Source organism: Thunnus thynnus, chromosome 14 (assembly GCF_963924715.1).
Source record: "Thunnus thynnus chromosome 14, fThuThy2.1, whole genome shotgun sequence".
NCBI classification, from domain to species: domain Eukaryota; kingdom Metazoa; phylum Chordata; class Actinopteri; order Scombriformes; family Scombridae; genus Thunnus; species Thunnus thynnus.
In genome coordinates, this window is record NC_089530.1 from 8,775,508 (window position 1) to 8,792,804 (window position 17,297).

A 17,297-nucleotide genomic window follows, 5' to 3' on the forward strand; every position below is an offset into this window, starting at 1 on the left:
ATCAATAAGCATCTCAGTAGTATGTCAAGGCAGGCCCGCATCTCCTCTGCGTAATACAATGTTATCATACCTGATGTCAAGGTTTGTTATCATGAGGAACGGTTCACCGCTAGAGTCGATAAAGCATACCTCCACCTGCGTGACGTGTGTGTGTGAGTGAGAGTTCTTTATAGCCTCTCGCAGGACTGCAGCCATGCAAAAAAAAAAAAAAAAAAAAAAAAAAAAAAAAGAGCGATCTTTCAATAAGGTTAAATCAAGGAGGCTGTTGAAGATGAGCCAAGGTAATCCCTCCATCTTTGACCCCTCCTCATCCCCACGCTCCTGTACTTCTCCTGCCTGTCTGTCTCTTAATCAGGCTCACCTTTGTCTCAGCTGCAGGTGGCCTGAGCTGACAGATGGGCAGCCAGAAAAAGACACAGCGAGGCAAAAAAAGCTGGATGAAAGAAAAAAAAATTAAAAAATAAAAAAAGACAGTAAGAGAGGCTTTGGATAGGATGTGTGGGACAGTAAAGAATTTAGCCTCACATGCCCCTTTACATTAGATGTCACAGTCAGGAGGGAATTAAGTAAGAAATGCCACGCATAGTTTTGTAAAGACAAGCAGATCAGCAGCATCTGCTCAAGATGTGAACCAACTAAGTTGTGTCAGCAAGATGAAAATCCAGAAATATCATCTGTGATTGCATGCAAGGTTGGAAAACTCAGCCTTAAATCACCAAAAAGTGTTAGAGACATGCATTATAGATTCACATATCTTGCCAAAAATTAAGAGCGCTGAATGTCTCCTTGCTCAACACACCACCAGCTACAATTAAAGCGCTACCCTGATAAGAAGAGACAACTCCTGAAGACACAATACCGAGATACCGGAGGCAACAACCCAACTTAAATATTTTCCTAAAATCTCATACACATCCAGTCAGATATCAGTAAGCGAACAAGAAGACAGACTCTATGTTTTGCTCGGCAGATAAGGACACTTGTCCCTTCAAGTCTCAAACACAAACGTGCTCGCTCCGAGAAGGTCACTATATTTTTAAGGAAGCGGGACTGAGTGAGGAAAGGGTTGTGTTGAAATGTTACCCCGAGCGCGATGGGCTGGCAGACAGCTATGACATTAACATCTGACTGATCAAAGGAGTCGGTGCAGTGCTTCCCAAATTCCCAGAGAAAAACAATCGAATATGTCAGACCTTCCCCATCTCTGCTGCCCAACATCTGCCACCGTTTCTTTCCCTTTGATATAGATGTTCTTATGTCTTTTGGATCCTGATATCGATGTGAAAACATTTTATCACAGAAGAAAAACAACTGATAATATAGCTGCTGTGTCCGAAGAAGTACGACTCCACTGAAGAGTATGTGTCATGTTGTTTAAAAAAAAAAAAGAATCTCATATTGGTTTAAATAACAGGGGGTAGTGTACAATAACACGACTCCAGGGTTATTTTCAGTTCATCTTCCGTTTGTTTTTAATTTCACACCGGGTCTGGCAGCCGGGTCGATCGATGTCTTCTTCGGGGAATCTAGCTCTCGGTGGGGAGATTCTGTGTTAGAGGTCACAGCCCAGTGGCCTCCTTCAGCTAGAAAAACAATGTGGATTTACAGACACCTGCTGCCAAGTAATTGGCTTTTACTTTACTGTATCGGGCTAAATTTCTCACTTGGGGTGAAATTTCACCTCTTCACCTCGATTCGTGCCACCAGGAGAGAAGTGGCATTCATCTCACTTTATTTCTACATGGAGCTTTTAAATCTTATCTTCTTTTTTTTAATGTTCTGTCTCAATACGAGGGGACTGAAGTTGCAGCCTGAGTACAAAATGATCAAATGTGGCGCCTTCATGCACAATTAGTCGAGAGACACAAAATTAATGGACAAACATTTTGCTGATCGATATTCATCAAGCAGAAATACCAAACATCAGCTTGTTCCAGCTTCTCAGATGTTAGCGCTCACTGTTATTGTCTGTTTTATTTGAAAATGGAATATTTTGAGAGGCTGGTTGAAGCAAACAAACATCTTAAAGATGTCGCTTTGCACTCTTGGAGCTTTTGATGAACATATTTCTCTATTTTCTGACATTTCAAAGACCAAACAAGTCAAGCATTCATAGAAAACATAATCAACAGATTTATTGATAAAAGAAATTACTGTCTGAACTGAGTCTGTTATGAACGCCCACAATGATTCAGTGCACTGAATTTTCCATAAGCGCCGGCTGTCGTCCAGATGGCCGGACAGTAAAACACTTTCAGCCGACTACTTCCTTACTGGGGTTTGTTTTTTTTTTTTCTTAGCGAGCAGCAGAAAATTACATATTGTGCGTTGAAGCCTCCCAAATCGGTAAAACCCATGTATTTATATTTCACCTGACAGATCATGAGGAGGGTTCAAAGCAACAAGTATCAGATCAACCAAGCACTAAAAGATCTGGCTATGGATGATGATGATGAGGAAGTAGATGAGGAAGATGTGAAGAAAATTGAAAAGAAGCTAAAAGTGATTTATTTAATTTATTTAATAAGCTTAAACTACTATTTACCCTACTAGTCCTATTAAAAGTATGGTTTAAAGTTTGTCACCATCTTTACTTGAATTAAATAAATAAATAAAGACAATACAGCCTTGAAAATGTAACAACTTTAGCCCCACCCCCTCCAAAAAACAACTGGCTATTATTTTCACCCAGCTGGACATTGTATGCACTAGTGGAAAACCTTGACAAAGGATTGTTACACCACATCTCCTGTACAATCCCCCAAAGAGTCTGTGAATTTGTTCCATCTGCGTGAAACAGGGATGAAAGGCGGCAGATGAGTTGGAAAACACCGGCGGAGTCATCCCCAACATCCACCTCAAAACAATCCATCAAGTAATGTTCACAGACAGCTCATAGCCTCCAATGCCAAGCTTACAGCTGGGGTGTGAGGTGGCGTGCCAACCTCCAGCGCACTGAGCCTCCTCTGTGTGCGCCGAGGTTATGAGTTTTGGTGGAGACGCGGTGGAGCTGTGGCACGCGGTTGATGGTTTCATTTGAGATGCACGTTGACATACGGAGTGAGTTTGTTGTGTGTGTGTGTGTGTGTGTGTGTACAGTTCGTCGGAGAGAGAGGTAATGACTTCCGGGAAAAAAGTCCCAGCAGAGACAGCGCACGCAGATAAGGCGTTTTCACATACCACAGGATGACAGACAAGAGAGAGGAGGGGGAGGGGGGAGGTAGAGTGAGGCAAAGTCTATCATATCTGAGGACGTCTGCCAAGTTTACTGTACTGTTCAAACGCAGAAGGCACCGTGACCTACATCTCTCAAACGCACTGCAGTTCTAACTCTCTAGCACTCATAAACAGGCTTCAAGAGTACACACACACACACACACACACACCGTATAAACACAGTCATCTCTGCCACCCCGGATGCCCTCAACTACCATCACGTTGTCACTGAGCAACTCTAATTTTACTAAAGTTATGTCTGTCTGACTAAATCAATACTGTTAATTTAGGTCATGCTTTTCACTGAGTTACACAAGCTAAAGGAATGCTGGGATCTACACAGGCTGGCATTCAGAGAGATAAGCAGGGCAAATGCTATCAAAACTCCTACTGAGGGTCCTTCAAAGTAAGAGTAGTTAAAAGGGAAAGTTACAGATAAAAGGAGAAACAAAGAGTAAGATTAGGGAACAGCGGATGGGAATGTTCTTATGACAAAAGGAGTGAACATTAAACTGATAAAATACTGCCTTCCATTGAACACATGAAGAAATAGAGAGAGGTTGAATAAATCATGAAAAATGTACTCTGTTGAGTCTTTGACCACCAGCAGTGGTATGGCTCCATGTTTTTATGAGTGGGTCCTCATATTGAGGATGAATAAGCGCACATTCCTTCTGATGATTTCACACTCTTCTGCTGACCAACAGCTGCTGGTGGTGACATGCAAAGAAGTGTAGCAACAAAGGCAGTGTAGAAGAAGAGCTAGCAAGCTATCAAATACCAATGTAAACAATGCACCCTTTTAAAATTTTAAAAAATCGTTTTTGCAAATGTTTTATTAGGCCTCAACGACACACACAATGTGATTAGTTTAAAAGAAAGCTCAACAGAGCAGCAAGAAGTTTTAAATGTAGGCCTGTAACCAATGATTTAATTAATTACTAGTTCATTGATAGATTTTTTTCATGATGAACTATTAGTGCATAACCAAATATTAATAAATATGAGTATAAGAGCAGAAAATATTGAATATTTGTCCAGAGCACAGTGTGATGACTTTGCATTAGTTGTTTTGATCAACTAATAAACCAGAACCAGAATGATGTGAAACAGAGAAGCTGCATATCCTGACATTTTAAAACTGTATATGTGCAGTTTTTCATTTGACTTAATTGAAAAATATTGATAATTGATTAATCCTTTATGTTTCTTTCGATTAACTAATCAATTAATTTAAAGTTGATTTCTTTTTTTGTTTTATTTGGGCCAGAAAGCGTAATAACTATCCAAGAATGTGATGTCTTGATAAAGTAAAGCTGTATGAAACTGCTGGACAGAGCAGTCTTCCTCCAGGGAGCCGCCCTCTCTTTACAGGAGAAGAAAAACACAGGAAAAACAATCAATATGCACTTGCTGGGAAAAGCTAACGACTGATACACTAATGCGCCCGGATGAGCAGCGATCATCATGCAACATTAATAGTTGTTTGTTTTTTCCAAAATAGTTTGAATTTCCCTGGATTTCGATGGAGGTGTACGGAAATAAGTTAGAAGAGACAGAAAGTAGGTTAAAGACGGAGGGGGGAGACTGCTGAGACGGGGTAAAATATCTGCACAGAGGGATTCTCCTCTTCAACTTGCTGCACTGCCGACCCCATTAAGCCTGGCTCAGCTGTCAGGGATGTCAGGTGGAAGTCGCCTTTTAGTCGGCCTGACAGCCAGAACTCACCGTAATGGGCTCATCAGCGGCTCATATCTCGCTACTCTCGTTCTCAACTTTGTCTGCTTGGCACAGACGGAGAGACAGACAGAGATGGACAAGTTGAATCGCATTTCAAGAAGAACTATACGGTATCGCCATATCAGCACGGCGAGGAATGCGAGAGGCAGGATTAGGAGCAAAGAAAGTCGGTATCTCGAGCGGGGAGCGTGTGCAAATATCTGTTAACAATGAAATCAATATCAGATGTGTTAATTCACACACAGAGGTCGTATTGAGCTTTCACTGTGCTTTTAAAAAGGTTGTCATGTTAAAACTGAAGATATTTCCATGAAAGAAAAATGTTCTGTATTTTTTTTTTTAAATGTTTAAAGATTAGAGCTTTAATTCCTTCAGATAAACACTGACATCAAAGACTCTTATCAGCGGTGATGCTGTAATCAGGATTGTGTGTCTCCAGCAGACAGACAACACTGTTATCTCTGTAACTTTCCCTAAAGTGCGTTTCTGCAGTATGATGACAGCCAGGGATGACACACAAGCCCCGAGGTTGCGAGAGGTTAAGGGGGGGGGGGGGGGGGGGGGAGACGCCCGCACATGCACAGACACAAACGGCGGCACCCGCGAATACTTGGCACCAGGCACACCCGCTGTGGGATCCCAAATAGCCCCTATGTGTGTGGTTTAACAGCTTCTCAGTGGACCGTGTCAAAGCCAGACAGCTGCCTTGAAGCGTTTCAGAGTGCCATCGCGGCAGAACGAGGAGCCTCGGAGTCGCAAGAAAGAGCGTCGCTGATGGAGCGTGAGACGCTGATTGGAACGTTCAACATGGTTGCCGTTAGATGTTTATCTGTACGATGCCACGGCCGCAGCGACACACAGTTCTCACCATTGTCAAACACTCTTCGGTGCCCAGGCTGCTTAAGGATCGTTCAAGAGTTTGAATCTTTAATCCGTGAACGCAAACATCAGAGCTCTCTTCTGCCACTGGTGATGAAGATGTGACCACCGTTAATGATCGCTCTATTTTCACGACCCCCCCTCTTCTCCCCAACTGCAAAATCTACATAACCCAATTAAGGATAAGAGCAGCAAGAGTGTAGATAAGATCAGCCCTCCTTTCCTCAAAACACACACACACACAGTCAACAAACAGCTCAACTTCAAAGGAGTACCAAAAAGAACAAAATGGCACAGACATGATTAGAGCTCCTCTGATCGGATCAATTATTAACAACTCCAAGAGTTCTCATAAGATCAGAAAGAGAGCTTAGCGTGATTTGGAAGCAGAATGAAACATCTTATTTAGTTTATGTCAATCAGGAGGTCCGGCATCGGCCTTTGCAATGAGCACTGACTGGAAAAACATCAATTTTTCAAGATATGAGGAACCGCTGATGCACACAGCTTTACTCTCTCTTTAGAAGCATCTATTTTAGCAGCTGCGGTGGCATCAACAGTAGAAAACAGGCAGGGTTCTGAGCACTGTAGGATACGCAGGTCTACTGCCCTTTGCCATAGTCAGGGAGGATCATCTTTTTCATTCTAAGACCGAGGCAGGTAATGAGGTCATCTTTAAACTGCACCATCGAATCAGCCAGCCGTGCAAACAGTGGGGAGAAAAACATGGATCATATTTTTTTTCTCCCCCCCCTCAGCATTTTAGCAATCGCTGCAGATTCCTTCTGCTGCTCTGGAATGCCGAGCTAACTAGATTAGCATTCCCGCCAGGGTGGATGTCAAAAAGAGCGAAGGAGGAGACTAAAAAAAAAGTCCTCCTGACTGTCAGGAGGAGACAGCAAGTTGCACCAATGAAAACTGAGTTTGCTAGACAGGTGGGAATACGCCTCATATGACAATACAATCAGCAACAGAAACTTTAGACTATGTGGGTCACTGTTTTACCAGCAAGATACTGTTTAACTCAGGTTAGTTCTACACAGTGGTAGAACTGTCTGGTCCTTTCTTGTTTTCATGTACATCATCAGAAACAACCACAAGAATTTGACATGGTGCAGAGCAGTTCATCATATCTCCATCAAATCTTAGAAGTGATGGTTTAGATGATAGACGTGTTGCACAGAGGCTGATAACCATCTGTCACTGTGCAAGTGTGTTTTTAAAAGCTAAAAGAAAAAGCTAAGATGAAAATCCCTGATAGCTTCATTCTCTGTTGTGTTTATAGACTGAGATGTCAGGGAGATAAATTAGAGTGGGAATGAAGGGCAAAGTCATGGGAAGCACTGGAGCCCACTGACAGAGCTTTCATGGTCTGTCAACAAACGACTAGATGTGTGTGTGTGTGTGTGTGTGTGTGTGTGTGTGTGTGTGTGTGTGTGTGTGTGTGTATGTATGTGTGTGCGCTCTGGTTTTCTACTGCCTGAGTTGCTTCCCCTGGCTCGCTCCTTGAAAACTGGTTGGCAGAAGATCTTCTGCAATGCTGACAGTGTTTGTGGTTTCAAAAGCACAGTGGAAAAACCACATAAGAAAACATCAAACAGATAAGGCTTCATGGTAAACTTCGTTCTGATTTATTGAGACTATGATATCATGACAATTTACATATTCCTTTCCATCCATGACAAAAACATAGAGATAAGTGTGTTGATGAGAACTTGTGCATGCATGTGTGTGTGTGTCAGAAGGAAACATGCGCAGGCAAAACATTTATGGATAATGTTTGTATAAAACAGTCTAAAAACTATTTTGTAATATTAAATATGTAATAAAGCGTATAAAAACAAAATTGTTTGGTCAACAGACAAAAACAGAAGTTCATCTCAGATAGTCGCTGTCATATTGAGTTTATTCTTCTAAAAAGTGCATTTTCATGCTTCACCAATCTCTTGGTCAGTATTTTTAACAATGCTGTGTGTCAGCAGTAGTTTGGTATTTCCAGCATGAATTGCACGGGGAAATCACCCGTGCATGAAGCTGAAATGCCTCCCAAACAAAGAGGTCAGGCTGCTTTATTTAACTTGACAGCAGAGACGTTAAACAGGACAAAGTCAGACCAGGTACAATGTCTCTGTCAAACCATGTAACGGGAGTGACAGTTTGGTTCTCCCCAGACGGATCTCATTATTGACCTCTGCAGGCCTTTGCACACTCTGACTTCACTATGGGATTTCGTCCTGGAAATAAACATGCAAAGCAGAGGACAGAAAACTGACAAAAACAGCCAATGCTCACATTTGAGAGGCTGGAAGCTGCAGTTATTTTTCCTTTTCTGCTTGATAAACGACAAGCAATTAATCAATTATCAACATTGTTGGCACTTAATTAGATGTTGATTAATGGACTCATTGTTTCAGCACTAATTCAACCCATGTTCAATACTAGTTTCCTTTTAAGGGTTTTATAAATGATATCAGAGCTTCATACAAGGTAACTTTCAGCTGTGAACAAATACACACCCTGCTCTACCACAATAAAATGAATCAAAGTAATACAAACGAGTCCCTGCTGTCTCTTTCCATCATATCAAAAAAAAAAAAAAAAAAAAAAAAAACTGACCCCAGGTAGCATTTTATTATCTGCTGGGCACATATCAGTAGAACACATCTCTGTGTTCATTCCCCGGCTTCTAATTGAAACCCATGTTCAAAGAGCCGGGCTGCTTTTCCAGCGACACCAGTATGCACACCCGCTACCTTAATTCAATTCTTGCCCTTATTGTAGCAGGTAATTGCACTGTGGAAGGGTCGCGCTCGGCAAAGCGACTTGCCTGTGTGTAAAAAAAGAGGGCCGGGCTCATTATAACAAACCACACTGAGATCACTATCAGTTCATGCCTGCTTCTCTCCATCTTACCGCTGACAGCGGGGAGCGAGCTCTGCACCAACTAGACAAAGACCCCCTTCCCCAGCTTATTACCAGGCAACATCGGCATGGCAACCGGCATGCAACCTCTCCAGGTGGACCAGACTGCTCCACCGTTTTGCTTCTTTCTTCCAGCGACAGCAGCAACAGTCATGTGTGACGGCTCAGTGGGGTTCCTAGTGTGATCTAAATTTTGACAACTCTCAAAATGAGCTCTTTCATCACAAACATGACACTGATTTCGCTGTAGCTGTGTTTTGGGGATGATAGGAATCCATTTTCCTCAGACATGGCATTTTGACAGAAGGATGTCACCCTTCTTGCACTGTTATGAAATGTGTTCTCATCCCTCCTAACGAGCCACTGCTTGCCAGCACACCTCTGTCTTTGTAGTGAAGAAGTGCTCCATATGGTCTCCATGACAGGAAAAATAATACAAACACTCATGCAACAGTGTGTGCAGGGGGGGGGGGACTGGCGTCAGTCATAAATCTCTAATAAGCGCACCGGGAGGCGGTCAACAGCATCAAAGTGTCGGGCAGGCCCCACCCAAACGTTCCTCCAAGTGTGTTTTAATAGACCACCCATCCTAAGCCATTACCACCTCATTACCAGTTGTACTAGAAGGCCTGCAGCGGGCTTCAAACTGGAACTAAGGACTGGGACTGGTTTAGCCCCTAGGGAACATTATTAGGGATCTCCATTATTATAGCCAGCAGGGAAAAGATACATGATCAGTCATAGTTTAAGCAGGAAATGTGTTTATAATCTACTGGACTGAACTGTTTTCATTAAATACAGCCAAGTGATTTAAAATAAAATTAATGTCATTCACAAAAATCTACTTATGATACTTTTTACGCACTTATTAATTTTTGTTTTGCTTCCATGTCATCAGTTTGTAGCAGCAGATGCATCAAAGCCTCCACTCTTCTTTTATCTCCTTGCTGAGGTGATTAAACTTGAACGCAGAGCATTAGCGTAGCGCAACGATGTCATGCTATTCCTTACTATCTGTGTGATGTATATAAGTGGCGGTTCAAGGTTCACATCTGCTTGCTTTATGACAGATGGAGCTCCGGCGCATGAAGAAGCCTTTCAGAGCTGATATGAGCCGCATCGCTCATCAACCCCCGCCTGCTCTGTCCCTCTACACCAGACTTCATAACTGTCATGCTGCATTGAAAATAGAGACGTCTGAACATGGCCAGCTCTCACCAATTTTCAACACCCACTCGTAAAAAGGCCGACTGTTGAAACACAGGCGGTCTAATGGATCTCTGTGTAACCCTCCGACACCGAGGGCTGAACATGAAGGAAGTAGAGAAAGAGAAGCACTGACGAGAGGTTATAGAATTTGTCTGGGACGCCCAAACGATGACGATGAATAACCTTTGCTGTATCAACGGATCTGATCCTGACCATGAAAGGGACCATGGATATTATTACCCATGGTGCACAGCAATCTGGAGCCGCAGCCATCTCCTGCAGCTGTGTTCTTACGAGACAGAATGAATGTGGGAGCAATTATTAGATTAAGACGGATTAGGCTTTACTCAGGTAAGGTAAGGCAGGTTGTTCTTGTCTCTTTGGTCCTGAAAAACTGGGCACTAATCCAGTAATGAGACCACTTTTAGAGGGAAAACTGAAAAGTGCAGCAGCGGAGAATAAAAGCCGCTATTCCTTGTACGTATGTTTAGGTTTTTTTGTAATATACAACAAAGGCGCTACACAGAGCGAACATGAAAGCCTAATGCAAACTGTTTACACAAGTAAGTGCTATAACTACCCTGCAAAGGGCATGAGCAAAACCTAACAGAGGATTTAGTATCAAACTAAATATAAAGGAACAGTAATGTCAAACATCTGGGGTCACACTCTACAATATTTTTCCAGCATTATGAGCCAAAGATGGAAGATTAAGTCACAGTGGAACAGAGGAGCTCAGCAGTTTGCAGCCAGGCTAAACACACAAGCCTGATAGATGTTACAGACTAAAGAGTTGGCTGTTTAAGTGGGAGTTGCCGAACTGAAGCTGGCTGCACGGTTAAATCTGCCTCTGCAGGCCCCCGTAGAAACAGCCTCTACAGAGTAATATGACAGATATGAGATAAAGCAGAGGAAAGAAGTGGGATGATGTTTCCAAGTGTCTTGCCTTGATGAACAACTTCAATGGATTAAACAGAGAAAGAAAGCGAAAGAAAAAAAAAAAAAATCCTCCAATCCTCGACCCAAAGCCAAGCATGCAGACATCTATAAGAGACCAACATCAGTTTAGGACGGAAACCTTACAGAGTGCAGCGTTCACAAGACAATATGTCTCCAGAGCGACAGGAGCTGCTTTTCGCATCAGCGGATGTAATAAATGACGGTTCCCTCGTTGGCTCTGGCAGCAGATGGGGCGCTGAGTCCTTGGCTGCCAGCGCCGGCCTCTTCTCTACAGGCGGCTCTGGCTCATGCCTGCACCTCGGCTATGTCCAGACATGAGTGCCAACCAGGAATGTGGTGGCACTCTACAATAGCCTGGCAAACTAACCCTGCGTGGAGGGGAGTGAGCCCAGATAAGAAGGATAGAAAAAGAGAAAACTTTCAGAATAATAAAAAGGGTCAAAAAGAAGAAAAGCCGTTCAGAGTGAGAGCAAGACTTGGACGCTTGTGTTTGTCATTCCTCTGATGGCTTATAAAAATGCCCAGAGTCATCTGGTCTTTTGGCTTCATAAAGGCAGAGAGTCTGCTACACACATTATTCACATGTGGAGGACAGGAGATTGCGTGTTAGATAAACCAATCCTCTTATGTGTTACAATTTCATTCTAGGTCAATCCAATGCCACGTTACTACCGCCGCGACATCCAACTGCTAATATATTTCAGCAGGATAATTAAAAAAAAAAAAAAAAAAAAAAAGAGCTTTGAAATTAGATTCCTCTGTTGAGGTGGCATCAATATCACCATCTAGTGAGACAGATTACCAAGACAAGAAGATGGAATACTAAATGATGGATGGATGGATGGATGAACATGCCTGTTCTGAAAGATTCTTTCAGTCACTCAATGGGGCTCTGGAGTACAATAAGGACTCCATTAAAGCTGAGTTTCTCTCCCATTTTATCTTGTTGTCTGTCTCCATCACATTATAAAAGTCCATCTGCCATTGGCCTTCGGCAGTGTGCATCTAAAAGCTTCCTCTGATGAAAGCAATCTGCAGTATCCTCATTGTAGCGACTGTGAAACAGTAGTGGATTTTTTTTGGTTTTTTTTGTCATGCCAAGAGTCAAAAACACCAGATCTTTGGCATAGGAGTTCATGAAAGCAATGCAAGAGGGCAGTGTGTATCTACCTTCCGGAGTTCATTCAGAAAAATACTCTGAAGACATGGGTGGGCCCCCTGATCTCTCAATATCTCTCTCTTCCTCCCTTCCTCCCACGGACAAACACACACAGATGTTGATGCTGGCAGGGGTGAATCAAACAGACCTGGCATCCACGTTGTTTCCAGGACCAGTCAAGCTCTGTGGTGTTGGTTTCCTAGCAGAGCTTGGCTGACTCTGGTGAGTGAGCTCAGTGTAGTCACCGCGGTTTAATTAGCCGCAACCTTTCTGGACAGACGTCTACTGTAGCTGCTGTAAGAAAGGTCCCTGTGACCGTGGACCACATAAGGTGTGTTTTTATCAAATCTGTTGACTCTGTAGACGCCGGAGCAGAAACTTTCAGTGGAAGATCTCCGATGCTGCACGCTTTTAGTCTTTAAGTGGGGAAAGATGCTGTAGGAAACCATGCGTGTCACGAAAACAAAAGAAGTATCGATTGAACGAGGCTGCTCGTGGCCTACAGCTGATTGTTGACATCCACTAACAGCAGACAAATGAAACTTTGAAGCAATTCAAAAGGTCAATGCTTGAAGACTGGAAGTACCCAATGCAGTTCTTGATGGTAAACTCCAACAAATGATTACAAAAATATGGAGGTTTCAAAACTTGTTTTTATCTAACACACAATCAAAGCCAACACCAGTGAGAAAAGTTAAAAAAAAAAAAAACATAGCTAAGGGCAGACACGGGACACAAGGAACTAATTGTACACTTAATGAGAATGTGTGTCATCTAAATAAAATCTGACATCAAAAGCAAGTTAGAGAGAGTCGCTCCAACAGTGTTCCTGATGTTTTTCATGCATCTGTAGACCAAATGATTATAATTAGGTTGTATTATCTTTTAATTAAGCAAGAACTCAGTGCCGTCATGTTTGCGAGCCAGCAGGTGGTCCATTTGCACAGTCAGGAGAAGAACAAGGAAAAGGGGGGTGGGTGGGGGGGTAGGGATAACCTACTTCTGTGCTTCACTATATTTTGGTTTGCTATCCAGTATCTTCTATACACATACTAAGTAAGTTAAAGTCTAGATCCAGATGAAACAGTTCACGCATGGCCACAGAATCTGTTTAAACTGTGTATTGAGCGACCATCTGTGATTGGATTTTCTTTTTATTTGAGTTGATTTACTGGAAGAGCTCGTCTTGCCTTTCTCAGTACATAATCTCATGTATTGACTGAACACTTTCGCCAGGTTGTTTGGCACAAAACTGTATTTGGGAGGTCTGTCAAGGCTGTACTCGCATTAAAATGTAGTTTGACTGATTTGATCGTAATGTTTGCTTAATGAGTTCTTGGGGTTGATCTGTTGTAGCTGTTGTGACTGAATAACTTATTTGTGACACAAAACTAAGTATACCTACTGGAAAATATGACCTATTGACATCTTAAAACTTATTTTACCTTTTAAACCCGGTTTAAAGGATCATAAAGAAAAAAATGTAATCAGGTGGGTAAGAGTGCATTGAAATGCACTGATTTTTCAACTTAAAACAAAAAGAACAATCACATTTTAAAAGTGTATTTTATGAGCACTGCATGGATTGTCAACACTCTTTTCATGCAGTGAGAGTTTGAGAAACCCACTAGGAGATATAAATGCATGACTTTTTATTTACATTTGCCATATAGTACAGTACATCAAACACGACACTGCGGCATAAGTGGCACTTTCAAATCTCATGGGATGACTGTGTGTGTGCCGTAGGGGGCTCATGACATTTGCAGTGCTTCTGGTTATTTGAATAATAGAGGTTTGGTCAGGATGTGGCAGACCCCCGGTGAGGCTCAGCATTTAGCTTTGAAAGCAGTGTTTGTATTAGCATAGAGAGAGAGAGAACTGCGTCCACTTTAAACCTCAGTGGTGAGGAGAAAAGAAGTGGGAGGAAAAAAAAAAAAAGAGCAATTAGGAGAAAAAAATTCCCCAGCAAATGAAACGCCTCTGTATTACTGCTAGACATGTCGACTGAATATCTGATTTAGTGGTCCCTTGTATGTTGTATGTACTGTAGTAGCCTAAATCATTAACAGACTATCAGGTGGGGGTTGGCACAGGGACACATACTGATGAAGGAGAACTTACTGATGTAAGTACTAAGCAGAGCGCTGATCAATCAAATGAAGGGATAATAATGAAGAATAATCTGTCAAACAAACTGATATTCATCAGAATAATAGTCTGCTAACCTTGAAAAATTGACTCAAACTTTCAAAATCAAAGTTATTCCTGGACTTGAGTATTTGCCGAAAACTGTTATAAATTTGAAATGTTACACGACCCCTTCAGCTTTGTTCAAACTGCTGTAACATACAGCCACCATTTATTATGGACGATCACACAACTACTTACTGGCTGTGTTACTTGGCAACACGCGCCACTTGTCGTGTTTCCACCCACTCAGGTTGAGCTGAACACAGTCAAGGTGATTATGTTGTTTCTATGAACAATTCAACAGCTCGGCGCTCACCCTTCACACTGACTAGCGCTTTGTGTTCACACCTCCAACACAAAAGAAACAAGGCAGCATATCAACTAAAACCAGATTACCGTCAGCTCGTCGCCTCATATGAGCTGTAGATTAGGGGGTCTGTGGACAGGAAATGAAATGTTTGGTCTCTCCACATCACGGCTGTGTTGAGTGTTTGTCCAGGTATTGCAGGTGTTGATAGGCATCTAGACTCTAACATAGTGAGACTAAGGATCTGAGATAGGACAGGAAGAAAGATTTCCTTACGAATAAATGTGAGTGATAAACGCCACCACAAAAGGAGGGGTTTGAGACGGTGGGTACAACCGGACCAATGTACGACCTTCCTGCTCAAACAACTTAAAGGCTCCAAGCTATCAGCAGGTTTTCACCTTCATATATCGTGAGAAACTATCAACAACATAAAGGACCTTATGCAACAGGAACTAGATAGCGACCTTGGACAAGTGCTATCTACAAGTGTATGCCTTGATTTATTGAGCTTGGCACAGATCATTGTTGAATCACAGTTCATTTAGTATGTTCATCTGTCATTGATTTGTCTAAATTGTACAGATGAGGTTATTTCCCCTTAACGCTTAAGTTTTACTTAAACAAGTCTCTCTCTTTTTAGAAGTTGTGCTGGTAAAGAAATCCCTCACAAATAATAATCATCTATGGAAAACCATCTTGATTACAATTTAGCCCAATTCAATAACATTCTTTCCACAATGCCTTTCCAGGAAACTAGCCTTGATGGAGGGGTCGGTGCGTAAGGGGGAAGTGCTTTCGTCTTTCCTCTCATCAACCAGGAGAGAACACAATTCAGAGCAGAACTGAAGCTGGCGTCCATCTCTACATCTGCTCTACAAATGTCCATGTTGAATGTGTGCGCTGATGGAAATAAGAGGAAGAGAGACACAGAAAGATGGAGGTAAAGCTCGAGAGAGATAGAGAGGAGGAGTGTTTGATGCGTGTCAGTATGTGTTTATTCGTGTCTGAGGTTTTCTGAGGTATTCTGAGGGTTCGGCCGCGGCTGGGATGCTGGTTGTGTTCAGGGGCTATCTGGGTAGCATCCTGGGGATCAAACGGATAGTGTGCTCTCATCTGGTCGGTCTGTTTCTGCTTAAGGCTCTGGTCTAATGAGGATGCCAGTATATGGAGTTACACACTGCGGCTAGACCAGTGGTGATACTAACCAGCCTTCCCCGGCGCCCTCCCCCCTCCAATGCTGCAGGCTCAGTGGAGATTCGTGGTTGCATTGCAGAAAAGTCTGGAGAAAAATAACCATTCACTTGTGATCTGTTCAAACGGCTAAACAGACAGACTCGCACAGATGTGAGGTGAAAAACAATGGTTGTGACTACAAGGATAGCCTGTGCTTACACAAGCACACAAAAAAACACTTCTTCACGAATAAATAAATAAAAAAGGACACTAAAAAGGACACTAGCGAGAAAATCCACGCTGATCGAATAATGACGGCACCGAAGCATCTCAGAAGCGGTGTGTGGAAGTATTTTGAGGGCGACATTGTAGATGGCAGAATTACCAACATAGATAAGGCTGTTTGCCAACTTTGTAAAAAAGCAGCTGCCTTACTCTACAACAACAACAAATCTGAGGACTCAGCAGCTAGTTTACCACACAAGTGAGGCAGCGGAGGCATCAAACGAACTCTACAGCCTTGTCTGACACCACACAGGAAAATGTAAAGACTATACTGAACCGCTGATGGATGGACATCGCTGGCCATACATGCTTATGACAGTCACGGCAAATTGTATCTGAGACACATTACGGTATGTACTGTAGGTTGTGTTTGAATGAATTCGAACTTGACTAAGCTGCTGAGATTTGGTCAATTTGGTCAGTTCAGTTTACTGATTCTGTGTTAAAGAGTTGTTTCTACATGTATTAAACACCTCTACAATGCAGCTGTTAACTCTACTGTGTATCTCACAATATTGTTGGAATCAGAGTATTGCCATACCAAGGTTATGATGAAAATAATAAAGTTCATGGAACAAATGAAGCATAACTTACTTGAAGGCTCTAAAACTTTACAGGCTGCTTTTAATAGTACTAGTAAAGGAAACTGTACTACCTTTAATCTACACGTGTAATCATCTTCCTTTTTTTCAGAATGAGTGCTCACTTTGTTCAAGTGAAGGAAGCCATGTGGTCTGATGTACATGAGTTGAGCTCTATGAGACGTTGAATGTGGTTCTCTCTGCTCTCATAAAGGAGGATGCTTTTTCCTCCTAAGTACAGGAAGCTTTCCTCTTAAGAGCACTTCCTGAATTGTAAGGAGAGCGAGTTTGTTCTGGTAAATAGTCTACATCACAGGGTAAACACAATGGGAAATGAGATATCAACTATGAAGATTGACTATGAATGCATCATGCTGAATAGGAATAACATCAACACAAAAGTCAATTTCTCATGGCACCAGAAGATGAAGGGTACACAGGGTTATTTGACATTTACTTAGACAAAATTCTCAACACTACAATAACAAAGATTATTTGAGCGTTCAAACTATGTGAGGCTAACACTGAATCTTTTCTTTAATAATAAAGTCCTCGAACCAATCACTATTAAAATCAATTTCAACTCTAAAAACTAAAATTCAGAAATTGTTTTCCCAGCATTTATGTTCGGTACACACACACACACAAACAAGACGAAAACATGCTGGTT

General features: G+C 42.2%; 1 protein-coding gene across 1 annotated transcript in view; it reads right to left on the reverse strand.

Moving 5' to 3' along the window:
• ptk7b (protein tyrosine kinase 7b) overlaps positions 1-17,297 on the reverse strand; it is a 72,725-nt gene that overhangs the window by 23,054 nt on the left and 32,374 nt on the right. The window lies entirely within an intron of this gene.